The 14,360-nt window shown below is 35.9% G+C and overlaps 1 pseudogene; it reads right to left on the bottom strand.

The window, feature by feature from the left end:
• Nucleotides 1–12,138: 12,138 nt before the first annotated feature.
• Nucleotides 12,139–12,513, bottom strand: LOC117715020 (Ig kappa chain V region Mem5 pseudogene; annotated as a pseudogene).
• Nucleotides 12,514–14,360: the final 1,847 nt, after the last annotated feature.

A 14,360-nucleotide genomic window follows, 5' to 3' on the forward strand; every position in this document is an offset into this window, starting at 1 on the left:
TTCTAGTTATCATCTGAATTTCATTTGATTCTTTTGAAAGCTTGTCTCTTCAATCTATAATCTTAATTTAGGTATGCTTCTCTTTCTCTAGTTTAGTTTGCATGCTAACATTCACCTATTTTTTAATGAACTAAAAATCTAGGATAGCGAGAACTATTCCCAACAATAAAAGAACCTCTGGGGGAATCACCATTCCAGACCTCAAACTGTACTACAGAGCAGTAGTGATAAAAACTGCATGGTATTGGTACAGAGACAGACAGGATGATCAATGGAATAGAATTGGAGATCCAGAAATGAACCCGCACACCTACGGTCACTTGATCTTTGACAAGGGAGCTAAATCCATCCAGTGGAAAAAGGACAGCATTTTCAACAAGTGGTGCTGGCTCAACTGGAGGTCAACATGTAGAAGAGTGCAAATTAATCCATTCCTATCCCCTTGTACAAAGCTCAACTCCAAGTGGATAAAGGACCTTCACCTAAAGCCAGATACACTGAAACTAATAGAACAGAAGTTGGGGAAGACCGCCGAATACCTAGGTACAGGGGAAAAGTTCCTGAACAGAACACCAATGGCTTATGCTCTAAGATCAAGAATCGACAAATGGGACCTCATCAAATTGCAAAGCTTCTGTAAGGCAAAGGACACTGTCAACAAGACAAAACAGCAACCAACAGATTGGGAAAAGATCATTACCAATCCTACATCTGATAGGGGGCTAATATCGAATATTTACAAAGAACTCAAGAAATTAGACGCCAAACAACAAAATAACCCCATTAAAAATGGGGTACAGAGCTAAACAAAGAATTCTCAACTGAGGAAACTCGAATGGCCGAGAAGCACCTTAAGAAATGCTCAACATCCTTAGTCATCAGGGAAATGCAAATCAAAACAACACTGAGATACCATTTCACACCAGTTAGAATGGCCAAAAAAAAAGATGTCTTTTGACTGCAGGAAGCAGTTTAAGAGTTTAAGAGATTTAACACCACTATTTCTGCCTCAGCATTGCCCCCACCCCACCATTTCTCCTTTCTTTATAAGAAAATGAGAGGAATGTTAGCATCAAATCCATCTGTGGACAGCCAGAAGTTCTTTATAGCCAGTTCCCAGACCCAGTGACAAAACATGTCATCGCTAGATGACAACACTGCTTCTGCTTCCTTTGCCATGGCACATGCTGTACATCCCTTTGCTGATGTGTCACGTAACATGGCCTGGATAAAAGACTTATCTCACTGACTAGCATCCCCTTCTCTTCTTTCCTCTCAGACCCCTAGAGGCTGCCTCTGTCAATAAAACCTTTCATGTGAGACTTTGCAGCTGGTGTGGTTTGTTTGGGATTTCACCATATATTCTAACAAATATAAGCATGATGCCTGTTTAACAATCATGTTTTCATGGGTAGCATCAGTGGAAATGTGTATTCAGTTAATAATTGAAAATGACTGCCCTCTTCCTGAGATCATCCTTTAAATAGTTTTTGAAGAAGATAAAATCACAACCTGGTCAATTTTCTAGCTATATGTGTATTTATACATATATGTAGAGAGACAATTTTTTTTAACTTTGACCTATTAATTATATGACTTAGAGATTGTGCTTTCCATTCTGCCATCAGTCAGGAAATATTTGAAGCCTAAGGATACACATAATATTCAACAATGGAGTGTGAGGTTAGCTGTTTTAGTTTTAAATTTTCTATTTGGACACAGTATTATTACTTAATTTAAATTATGAAATTATACAAGTGTGTTCTACAAAAATAATGTCAAACTTGTTAGGTTTTGCCATGTTGTACATTCAGTGCTGATAGAAAATAAATATTTTATGTGGAAAAAAAAGAATTGTTATGTAATTTTGATGATTCATTTAATATATTGCTTCTTTATCATATTTATTCAGCATTTGTTTAGATCTTCTGTGCTAGGTATAAGAAGAGCTCTAAGAGCTTGGTTTAGGCCCCCAAGGTCTTGATAGATTTCCTTCCATCTCTCAACTTGTGTATATAATTTAATTTCTTTGAGTAAGCAGACAGTTTTAAGTACAGTTTTATAACCTAATCCAACAACATTTAAGTCTCTTTTTTTCTGAATTGGACTCACATAAGGTTATTAATAAATGTTGTTTTAATTTTTATAAGTATGGTATTGGGTTTTTGGTGAATTAAATTGGTTTTGATTCCTTTTCTCCCTTCTATTCAAGTATATTGGAGTTTTGTGACTTACAGTGTTGAAAATCCTGAGAAGATTTTTTCTGGTAAATTTTTATCAATTCCTTTCACCAAAAAATTATTAACATTTTTCAGGGGTCTCAAAATTCAAACATTTTTTTTCTTTATTTCCTGTGTACATCCTATTCTTATAGTATATCCTGCAGTGTTATCCATAGTTATGAACTGCCTTAGTTTGGGATTTTCTTGTAATGTGTTCATTACACCCTTAATTTAAAATACATTTTTTTTCTGGATATACCTTACTTATTTGACAATTATCTACTATTAACATCTGAAATATATAGATCCATGCTTTCCTTCTCTTTAAGGTTTTGAACGAGAGTTCATGTGTTAGTCTGATGTATTTGCCTTTAAAGTTGAGATGGCATTTACCCATTATATTGTTGGACATTGATTCTTTACTTTGTATTATTTGCATTATAGACACAGTCTATGACATGGACAAGTTTTTTTAGATGATGTCTATTTACAAACTAAGCTACTTTTTGTGATAGCCATAATACAACTCATAGACGATATGGAGCTTAACAAGAAAGAAGGCCCAAGTGTAGATGCTTCAAACCCACTTTGAAATGGAAACAAAATAATCATGAGAGACAGGATAGAGACCTGTGTGAGAGAGAAGAGAAGAAAAAAAGAGAGGTATCAAGTTTTGGAATGGCAACAGGGGAGAAGCATAGAGAGCAAAGAGAATGAATAGAAATATGCAGCAGTATGGGGTGGGGAACAGAGGTAAACACTAGAAAGTCCAAGACTCTAGGGATGTGGGAGGCTCCCAGGACACAATGGGGATGACCTTAGCTGAAATGACCAACATGAAGGAGATAGAACCTGAAAAGACCACCCCTAGTAGATAGACATGGCCGCCAATGGAAGGATACTTTGAAATTCTAACCCCCAACATTTCAGTTGTTTTTCCCTTGCTCACTTTTTCTGCCATGTGACAGATTCTTTTATCAACCTTGCTTACATTCACCTGTATATATCACTAGGTTCTTTCCCTACAGCTTTTACTAAATAAATTTTTATTTGTATCTTTTGTGGTAATTTGTCATATTCGGGAGCATGTTTTTGAAATCTTTGCCCAATATTTTGCAAGTAACTTTGAGTTGAATAATTGAAAAAAATGAAAAAATGAAAGGCATCATTTTTACTTGATTTTTCAGTCTTTTATTTCTGTTATGATTCATATCTGTTAGTTTAAGTACCTTTTTTATTTACTTTTTTTATTTACTTGAGGCTTATCAAAATACAGTGAAATACTCTTAAAGGTTCACTGCATATAAAACTACTAGAAAACCATGCAACTTTATTGTGTAGTTGTAACACACAGGTTTCCTGCCATCCATTCAAATTAGGTGCTCAATAAGATTCTTAATCTGTATATGGCATAACTGGTTAGCATAATGTTTACACAAGAGGACACAATGTTCCCTTTTAAATTTTTAATTGACATTAGATGTAAACACTGAAAGGCAGCACCTTCTGACACAAAATTATACACACCACCAGAATGGAGGGAGGTTTCTCAGTCTCTACACTTGAAAATCAGGTATGGAGACTTTGGAAGGGCATGTGGCTCTAGAAACAATAAAAATAAATATCACCTATGTAAAGTTTGTGTGTGTGTGTTTCTGTATGAGTGCATGTGTGTATTAACATGTGAGTTTCTTATGTATGTATGTGGGTATGGGTGAATCCACATTATATATGTGTGGTGTGTTTGTGTATATGTACAAATGTTTGTGAGCATATACAACATGTGTACATAAATGGGAGTAAATCTCTATCTCTCTGTATGTGTATGTGTGTGTGCATGTGTGTGTATGAGCGACAGAGCTAGAAAAGTAAAAGAGGGTCTAGAAGAAGAGATAGCAGAAAATAGAAGGAAAAATAGGGATGATTAGTGCATATGATCAAGATACAGGATATAATGAAAAAATTCCTTTCCTGATAATTCTGTCCAATGACTTTACATCAATAAAAGATGTTAAGGGGCAGGAAGAAAAATCAGATGACAAAGATACTTGCTACCATGATTGATATCAAACCCGAATTTTATCCCGTAAAACCAAATGTCAAAAAAGAAAATCATGTTCAAGTCATAACGTTAATCCACAAAAATGACATGTCATATGCGCACTACAAACATAAGCATATATACACACAAACACATTAATAGAAACTCATATGCATAAAAAGTTAATATTAATTAGATGAATTTATAAACAGAAAAGAAAAGACAGGAGAAAAGGGCATTAGTAAGGAAGGAAATAATAAGACAATCTGTAATTTTAAAAATAGATAATACTTACTACTTCTTAGAGACTTCAAATTGGAATACAGATTTCATATATTCATCACATTCACAGATTCTTGATAACTTCAGCCCAAAGAATCTTATGTTGGATACCAGAACTCCAACACTGTAGAAAAAAATTCTCTCATATTCAAGCAGAAGAGTTTGTGGTAATGTGTTAAAAAAGAATAAACAGGCAATACTGAGTTCTTTTTTTGCATTTTCATACAAAGTTTTTTTCATATGAAAAGACATAAGAGACATTAAACACATTTTACTGGGCTAATCAATTTTTCAGGAACAGTAGCTCTCAGAAGAAAGAGGGAAGTGTGCAAGACCAGGGCTGTGTGTGATGTAGGTAGCTGGTGAGACTCTGGAGGAGGTTTGTGTAGGAGGCTGAAGCACTTTAGGTGGATAGCTGTTATACTGCTGACAATAATAAATGGCTGGGACTTTAGCCTGCACATTGGTGATGTTGAGAGTGAAATCTGTCCCAGATCCACTGCCTTTGAAGTGATCAGAGGCCCTAGTGTAACGAGTGGTTGCACAGTACATCAGCAGTTTAGGATATTGCCCTCGTTTCTTCTGGTACCAAGCCAAGTAGTTCACCTTGTTTTTGTGTAAATCAAGGCTCTCACTGGCTGTGAAGCTGATGGTGACCTTCTCTCCTGCTGTCAGAGTAAAGGAAGTTGGAGACTGAGTCATCATGATGTCTGCCCTGGAAAATGATAAGAAATAGACAACAAATATACATTACATGTAAAAACACAGAATATAGTAGCAGTTAAAATTTGCATCCTTTGGGTATATTCCCAGGGGTATTATAGGTGGGTCTTCAGATAATACTATGTCCAATTTTCTGAGTAACCAGCAGACAGATTTTTATCTGGTTTGTATCAGCTTACAATCCCACCAACAATGGAGGAGTGTTCCTCAAAAGCACTCAAGAGGAGTAGGTAGCAGGAAATAATCAAACTCAGGGCTGAAATCAACCAAGTACAAACAAAAAAAAAAAACTATTCAAAGAATCAAGAAAACCAAGAGCTCGTTCTTTGAGAAAATCATCAAGATAGATAAACAGTTAGCCAGACTAACCAGAGGGCACAGACACAGTATCCAAATTAATAACATCAGAACTGAAAAGTGAGACATAACAACAAAAACTGAGGAAATTGAAAAAATCATCAGATCCTACTACAAAAGCATATACTCAACAAAACTGGAAAATCTGGATAAAATGCACAATTTCCTAGACAGACACCAGACACCAAAGTAAAGTCAGGATCAGATAAAAAAAATCTAAACAGTCCCATAACCCCTAAAATATAGTAGCAGTCATTATGAGTCTCCTCACACAAAAAACCATTTGGGACAAGATAGTTTTATTCCAGAATTCTATCAAACCTTCCAAGAAGACCTAATACCAATTCTCTTCAAACTTTATTTTACTAAATCGAAACAGAAGGAACCCTACCCAATTTGTTCTATGAAGCTACAATTGCACTCATACCTAAACCACACAAAGACAGAACAAAGAAAGAAAACTTCAGACCAATCTATCTTATGGATATCAGTGCAAAAATACTCAATAAAATTCTGGCAAAACCAATCCAAAAACACATCAAACAATCATCCATCATGATCAAGTAAGCTTTATCCCAGGAATGCAGGAATGGTTCAATATTCGGAAATCTATCTCTATCAATGTAATCCACTATATAAGCAAAGTCAAAGAAAAAGAACCACTTGATCATATCACTAGATGCTGAGAAAGCAATTGACAAAATTCAACATCCCTTCATAGTAAAAATCTTGAAAATATGAGGAATTCAAAGCCCATCCCTAAACATAGTAAAAGCAATATACAGCACGCCAGTAGCCAACATCAAAGTAAATGGAGAGAAAATTGAAGCAATTCCACTAAAATCAGGTACTAGTCAAGGCTGCCCACTTTCACCCTAGCTGTTCAGTATAGTACTGGAAGTCCTATGCAGAGCAATTAGACAACAAAAAGTCAAAAGGATACAAATAGGAAAGAAAGAAATCAAAACATCACTATTTGCAGATGATATAATAGTATACTGAAGTGACCCCAAAACTTCTGCCAGAAAAGTCCTAACCCTAATCAACTTCAGCAAAGTGGCTGGATATAAAAATCAACTCAAACAAATCAGTAGCCTTCCTCTACTCAAAGGCTAAACAGGCTGAGAAAGAAATTACGAAAATGACACCCTTCACAATAGTGAGAAATAATGTAAAATACCTTGGTGTGAATCTAACCAAACAAGTAAAAGATTTCTATGACAAGAACTTCAAGTCTCTGAAGAAAGAAATCAAAGAAGATCTTAGAAGATGGAAAGATCCCCCATGCTTGTGGATTGGCAGGATTAATATAATAAAAATGGCCATCTTGTCAAAAGCAATCTACAGATTCAATGTAATCCCCATCAAAATTAAAAATCAATTTTTCATAGAGATAGAAAGAGCAATTTGCAAATTCATCTGAAATAACAAAAAAAAAAAAAAAAAAAAAAAAAAAAAAAAAAAAAAAAAAAAAAAAAAAAAAACAGAATAGCAAGCACTATTCTCAACAACAAAAGAACTTCTGGGGGAATCACCATCCATGACCTCAAACTGTACTACAGAGCAATAGTGATTTAAAACTACATGGTATTGGTACAGAGACAGGCAGGAAGAATAGAATTGAAGATTCAGAAATGAACACACACAGCTATGGTCACTTGATCTTTGACAAAGGAGCTAAACCCATCCAGTGGAAAAAGAACAGCATTTTCAACAAATGACACTGGTTGAACTGGAGGTCAGCATGTAGAAGAATGCAAATCCATCCATTCTTATCTTTTTGTAGAAAGCTCAAGTCCAAGTAGATAAAGGACCTCCACCTAAAACCAGAGACACTGAAACTATCATAAGACAAGATGGGAAAGACCCTATACCTTGGCATAGGGGAAAAACTTGCTTTAATGTCTTTGAAACATCATGCTGTCATACTATTAATGTATAAGACACATTATAGTTTGACACATATTGTAAATTTCATGCATACAAAGAAGTGGCTCTGAAAAGATAGTAATAATTTTAAATTTCTCACCAGACACCCAGAGCAGCATTGACAGGAATACCATATTTCTCCCCCTGCTGCTTGACACTTCACAGTTTTCTCTGCAAAGGCCTAGTATATGTTCTGAGAAGCTGAGCTTATCTGGACAGCCCTATGCAAAGAAGTCAACAAATACAAAAGCAAATGCCAGGGCAGTGTGTCCAACATTGGCGGCTGTCAATCAACAGCCAAAAATACCATCACAGAGAAAACGAACAGTCACTGAAAGATATCAGCTAACAGGTCTTCAACAGAAATGCACTAAGTACTCTAGTAGCAAATTCTGTGCTAAAATTCAAGTCATATTTAAGTCAATTGATTTCTGCAGAAATATAAAAAAGACTTATATGAGTTAGGCATAGGGACATAATAGAATATGTTTAAAAATCACAACAAAAAAAAAGATATAGTGTGAAAAAGAAGTACGAAGGGGAAATAGATAAAAGAAAAATGAGACTAAGTTTGTTTGAAATTACTAATTTCCAAAGTCACTCTTATACTGAAGATAAAGATTAATACCTGAGAATTCTGGGCTCCAGTTCCTGAGCTAACCTTGGATATAAATGCAAAGAGCATTCTCATAATTAGCTCTGTGGAAGTTTTAGTGGACAATAATTTAAGACTGATAGGAAAAACTTTATCTCAAATCAGAAGAAACCCAGTAGAAACTACTAAGTACCCTCCTCAAAACTTCAGGAAAATAAAAAAGGGGGTCTAAATTTGGTGAAACAAAAGGGAGATAAAATCAGATTTCCTCATGAAGTTATGGCTGCTGACAAATATTGCCATGAGATTTTATTCCAGAAATACAAATGTTAGTGTACTCTAGAAATTAGCAGCATTGAATCTGGGTTCACTATGATGGTCTTTCTGATATCATGAATAGTTTGAATGTCTCTGTACAAGAAAACACAGCAATCCCAATCTAAGTAAAGATTTTAAAGAGACCAATAAACCACTGCATCTTAGACTCTTGCTAATCAAAATAAAGTATGAATGAAAATCAATAGCAGAAACATAAATGTTGAACCTGCCAGAATTTCAAATTAGTGAATACAAAAAGCATATATAAGAAGTAAATTATATAATAAAGGCAAATAAAATATAATGGCAAAGAGTGGAGATTCACATCTGTAAACCCAGAATAGAGAAAACAAAAGCCGGAGAATTATATGAGTATGATCAACCTTAGGTATATAAAATATTCTAGGCCAGGCTAATCTATGCATCAAGATGAGCTGTCAAAACTATGTATTATCAATCAACTTTGTTACAAGGCAGCATTATCTATCTAAAGCATTATCTATCTAAAGCATATTATTTATCTGATGTCAACAGTTTACCTCTAAGCCAAGTATATTATTGAAAATTAAACATGCACTTAAAAATATGCATTCTCTTTTATCTGCAGTATTGTACAAATGCAATGATTGTCATAAGGTGATTATCAAGAAATTGAAATTTTGTGGGTTAGTGTCAGAAATATTTTTGCAAGGGAAGTATAGAAACTGATTATACCTAGACACTGGTTTTAAATTACAAGGTTGAACAAATATACAAGTTAATTAATGAAAATATGATTAATCATAAATAATAAAATATGCATTTTTAAATTTTTTTCAGAATATGATACTTGAAAATCATATTTATATCACCTTCCCCACTCCTTCTCTACCAACTCTTCCTATGTGTCCCCAAGTCCCTTCAATTTAGGAGTTCTTGTTTAATTATAATTCACACACACAGACACAATTGATTTATCTTAGTGCTGTTCCTATATAGGTTTATGTAATGCTTATTATCACTGGGGAGTAGATAACCCAATGGAAACTCATCTCTGGAAACACTGATTCTCCTTTTCTCAGAAGTAAGTTGTTGCATCTAACTCTGAAGCTAGAAGAAGCATCTTGTGAAATTCCACATATATGTTGTGTGTCAACTGCCATTATTGTTTAGACAACTGTCTTAGTCAGGGTGTCTGTTTCTGCACAAACATCATGACCAAGAAGCAAGTTGGGGAGGAAAGGGTTTATTCAGCTTACACATTGCTATTCATCACCAAAGGAAGTCAGGACTAGAACTCAAGGAGGTCAGGAACCATGAGCTGATTCAGAGGCCATGGAGGAGTTGTACTTACTGGCTTGCTTTTGCTGCCTTGCTCAACTTGCCATTTTACATAACCCAAGACTACCACCTCAGGGATGGCATCACCCACAATGGGCACTCCCTGCTTAATTACTAATTGAGAAAAATGCCTTATGGTTGGATCTGAAAGAGAAATTTCCTCAACTGAAGCTCCTTTCTCTGTGATAACTCCAGCTTGTGTCAACTTGACACAAAACCAGCCTTTACAGGTGACCATAAATTTGAGTTTTCATGGGTGCAGCTTACCTGAAATGTCTACAAGCATGTAAACAATATGTTCTGGTTCTCATGCTCATGACTTTGAGGTCTCTCTTTCTTCATATTCTCTGAGTTTTAGGTGGAGGCATTGAGTTGTAATTTTATGAACAGCAATTTGTAGTGTTAGTGGTTGGAGCTGGCAACTCATAGTCATTCTCTGCATTTTGAAATTATAGATCTCTGCAATACTTTTTTTTTTTTTTACTGATGAAAAGAGAAGCTTCTTTGATGTGGAATAAGAGCACAGTTACCTATGGGAACAAGCATAATTATTTAATGCTGAAGGAGCCTAGCAAAATGGCCAAAGGCCAGTTCTGGCTTCAACACTTCCCTAGAAGCCTAGCAGGCTGGCACTCTCCACAGCTGCAGCACTTTCCCCTTCACCATCAGCCCTGCACACATAGGAATCCCCTTTCCTGCCACCAGTCCTAAAGGCCACAAATCCTTACCCTAATAGCACCCACATCCTGGGAGCAAAAATATTAGTTTGAGAACAGAAAAACAAAAAAAGGGCAGTGGCCTTCATGCCACCTGAAGCTCACACTGTCTCTGATGGATGGCCAAATGCTCCTCAACACAGGTGGCTTATGGCCTTGGGAAAAGCAAAATTTATACATCCTTAGAGAGAAATTATGCCAATTAAAAATTCCCAGGAAGCTGTGACTGGTTTTTAAAAACATTAAAGCTTTCCTTATCCACCGCTTCCCTCCTTCTGTGTAACATGCTTGTATATATTCCCTATACTCCCTGACATGGGGCCACAACTTCTCTGTGCAACTTGCAGTTCAAACCTGGGTTTGAAATAAAAGGCTCTTGTGTATCTCTACAGTGGATATGGCAATTCATGGAGATCTCTTGGAGGTCCTGAGACCTGGGCACAACAATACATACTTGGTACTTATATTGGCTTACAAAAATTGCATAAGTTGCATTTCTTCTAGGGTATGAACACTTCAAACACAGATAGTGGCCTAATTTACAGTATCAGCCATGAGTACCCTCACAATGAGTAAAACTTAAGTTCAAATAAGTTACTACCGGTTACTACAAAAATTAAAGGCCATCATTGAAATATTGAAGGTATCTTCCTGAGTCAGTCATTATTATTTATACTTTATAAACTTTATACTCAGAAAGAACTGTTGCTTTTTTCCCTCTTGGAAGTTCGCATAATACCTTCCAATACCAGGAGAGATATACCTCATGGAGGAAACTTCCAATTCTGTTCCATGTGGATTCCTGCAATTTGTATGACAAATATGTATTATCTTCAGAAATAATGTGTTACTAACACTCTTGCAAGCAAAGACAGCTGCAGGAGCCTATGTAGATTTGGGATTCTGTATTGAACTCCTCAGACAAATAGACCAACAAAGAGATCTCCCATGCGCAGCCATGAGATTTTTGATCTTTTAAGGCTCCTCTCTAATTTGTGCATTCTGGATTTTTATAGATACATTGAAACATTGTGTGTGTGTGTGTGTGTGTGTGTGTGTGTGTGTGTGTGTGTGTGTGTGTGTGTGTTTGTATGTGTATGTATGTTTCAATGTACAGAGCTTATGTAAAATATAATGGACAGTAGCATAAGAAGGAGGGTAGTTAAAGAATAGTGAAGAGTTGGGAAGCAGGAAAAAAGGAGTAAGAATATTTTCAAAAGAGTTGATATACTTTTTAATATGTTTTATGAAACCCAACATCATATATGCCAGTAAGAAAGTTTTATAAAAAGAAATTTGAGAAAATATAAAAGGAGCTCGAGAGTGAGGGAGAGTTTTAGGAGCTCAGAAAAGCAAAGGATGGACCAGTTCTCTTCCAGATAAACAACTGGGAAAGTAGACTGCCAGATTATTGAATACAGTCTACAGTGTCATGAATTCAGCTTTTGCACTCATGAACTATAAAATAATGATTTTACCAAGTTCAAGCCACAGAATTTTGCTAAATTGTTTCTGAAGAAATGAAACACACACAAATGTCTTCCTTTTGTCATAAAACTCTTCCAATTCCTACGTGGACATCTGCTCAGTGAATTTCTGTTGAGCTTTACATTAATGAATCAAGCATAGCTGCTCTCAGGCAGAGGGAGAAGTGTGCAAAGCCACAGCTGTATGTGGGACAGGCAGCTGTGAGACTCTCAAGGAGGTTTGTGTAGGAGGATGAATCACTGTGGGAGGATAGCTGTAATGCTGCTGACAGAAGTAATCTGCCAGGTCTTCATCCTGCACATTGCTGATGGTGATAGTGAAATCTGTCCCAGATCCACTGCCTGTGAAGCGATCAGGGACTCCAGTGTACCGATTGGATGCATAGGAGATCAGCAGTTTAGGAGACTGCCCTGGTTTCTGTTGGTACCAGGCTACTTCATTACCCACACTCTGACTGGCCTTGCAGCTTATGGTAACCCTGTCTCCTACAGATGTGGATATGAATTTGGGAGACTGGGTCATCACAATGCTTCCATGAGCACCTGCAATTGGAGATAAATAATGAATATATATATATATATATATATATATATATATATATATATATTCATGTACAAAAAAGTTCCAGATACAACATTGAAATTTAAAATGTTTTTTTTCCAATGACATTGTGACTGCCTGCTATTGGTTTCTTATAGGAAATAGTTATTATATCCTATATATCTATAAACTGTGATTATTTCTTTACCAATGAATTACATTGAAGATATAGTAATACTTGTAAATTTCTTACCAGACATGCAGAGAAGCAAGACTATGAAGACCTGGGTCTGTGACTTCATCTTGATGCCTCTGACTGTCTGATGTATTTCAGTTCTTACATCAAAGGCCTGGTTTATAAAACATGGGCAGCTGTGCTGACCTGTAAGGACTTATGCAAAGCAGTCATCAAATAAGGAAGTAATTGCCTTGGCTCTGGGGTGTAGGAGTTTCCAACTTAAATAAATACCCAAAACTATCATCAAAGAGAATTAGTAATCACTGCGAAGGAAGATCAATAACCAATTAAGAGCTCTCAAACCACAAATGTCTATATGCTCCCATGACAGGCTTCTGTTCACAATCAAAGACATGTATAAACAGTTAAGTTTCATAGTTGTAGAAATACCATTGATTGACAACACCAAGGGGACAATAAAAATACTGATCAACAAAAGCAGAGTAAGAAATAAGATAGTGAATAGGACAATAAATGGAAAGAAAGGGAAAGAAACAGAAGAAGAAGATAGAGGGAAAGAAAATAGGAGGGGGAAGAGGAAACAGAAGTTTGGAATGGGAGGAAAATGAAGTGTGGGCAGAAACAGGCAACATAGAAGTAAAAGAAAGAGAAACATTAAAAAGAACATGTATGGCTTCAGAGACATCTTGCAGGTTTAGAACACCTGTTGGTCTTACAGAGGACTGAGCATTGATTTTAAGCACTTACATGATTCTCAGCCATCCCTACCTCCAGTTAGGATTCACACATGGTATCTACATATAGAGACACACATACTTATATATTACATACATACATACATATATGCATACATATGTACATACATAATACATACATACATACATACATACATACATATATGCATACATAGAGATCTAGTTGTGAGCCCACAGAGTCTGCTCCAGGTAACATATCTTCTGCTTGCTACCTCCATTCTGTCATCATGTACTCTTACTGAAAGCAGAAATGAACCTTTATTTACAAGGTGCCTCGGTCATGGTGTTTTATTACAATAGAAGACTAGTAAAATGGGACAATCCATCAAGAGGATATTATAATTGTAAGGGGACACACACTGAACATCACCAATTGTATGTGGCCCATAAGACCATCATCCTCTGCTGTATGCATTTCCTCTAAAGCTAGTTGACCAATTTGTTTCTAAGGAATACATAAATTGTTTTAGGATATTGTTTACATGAGGCCTTGGTTTTTCCCTTTCATAAATCTTAAATTTACTCATTAAAAAAAGAGGTATAAATGCAGGAAGATAGTCTATCAACACAAAATGACATCCTTTGTTATTATGGAGTGAGATTTCTGGATCTCCATATATTGGGGTGTGTGTGTGTGTGTGTGTGTGTGTGTGTGTGTGTCTGTTTGTGTGTGTGTGTGCAGGTCTGTGTCTGCCTCTGTGTTTATGTCTTTGTTTCTGTGTCTCTAAAAGGGAAATTATTAGAGGGAAGAAAACTTGTGTCAGAGGGAACATAGAACAGAGAGAAAGAGGAAAACAAGTATCTTAGTTAAGGTTATAATTAATGTGTTGAAAGATCATGAACAAAAGCAGCTTAAGAGGAAATGATTTATTCTG

Source organism: Arvicanthis niloticus, chromosome 9 (assembly GCF_011762505.2).
Source record: "Arvicanthis niloticus isolate mArvNil1 chromosome 9, mArvNil1.pat.X, whole genome shotgun sequence".
Lineage (NCBI taxonomy): Eukaryota > Metazoa > Chordata > Mammalia > Rodentia > Muridae > Arvicanthis > Arvicanthis niloticus.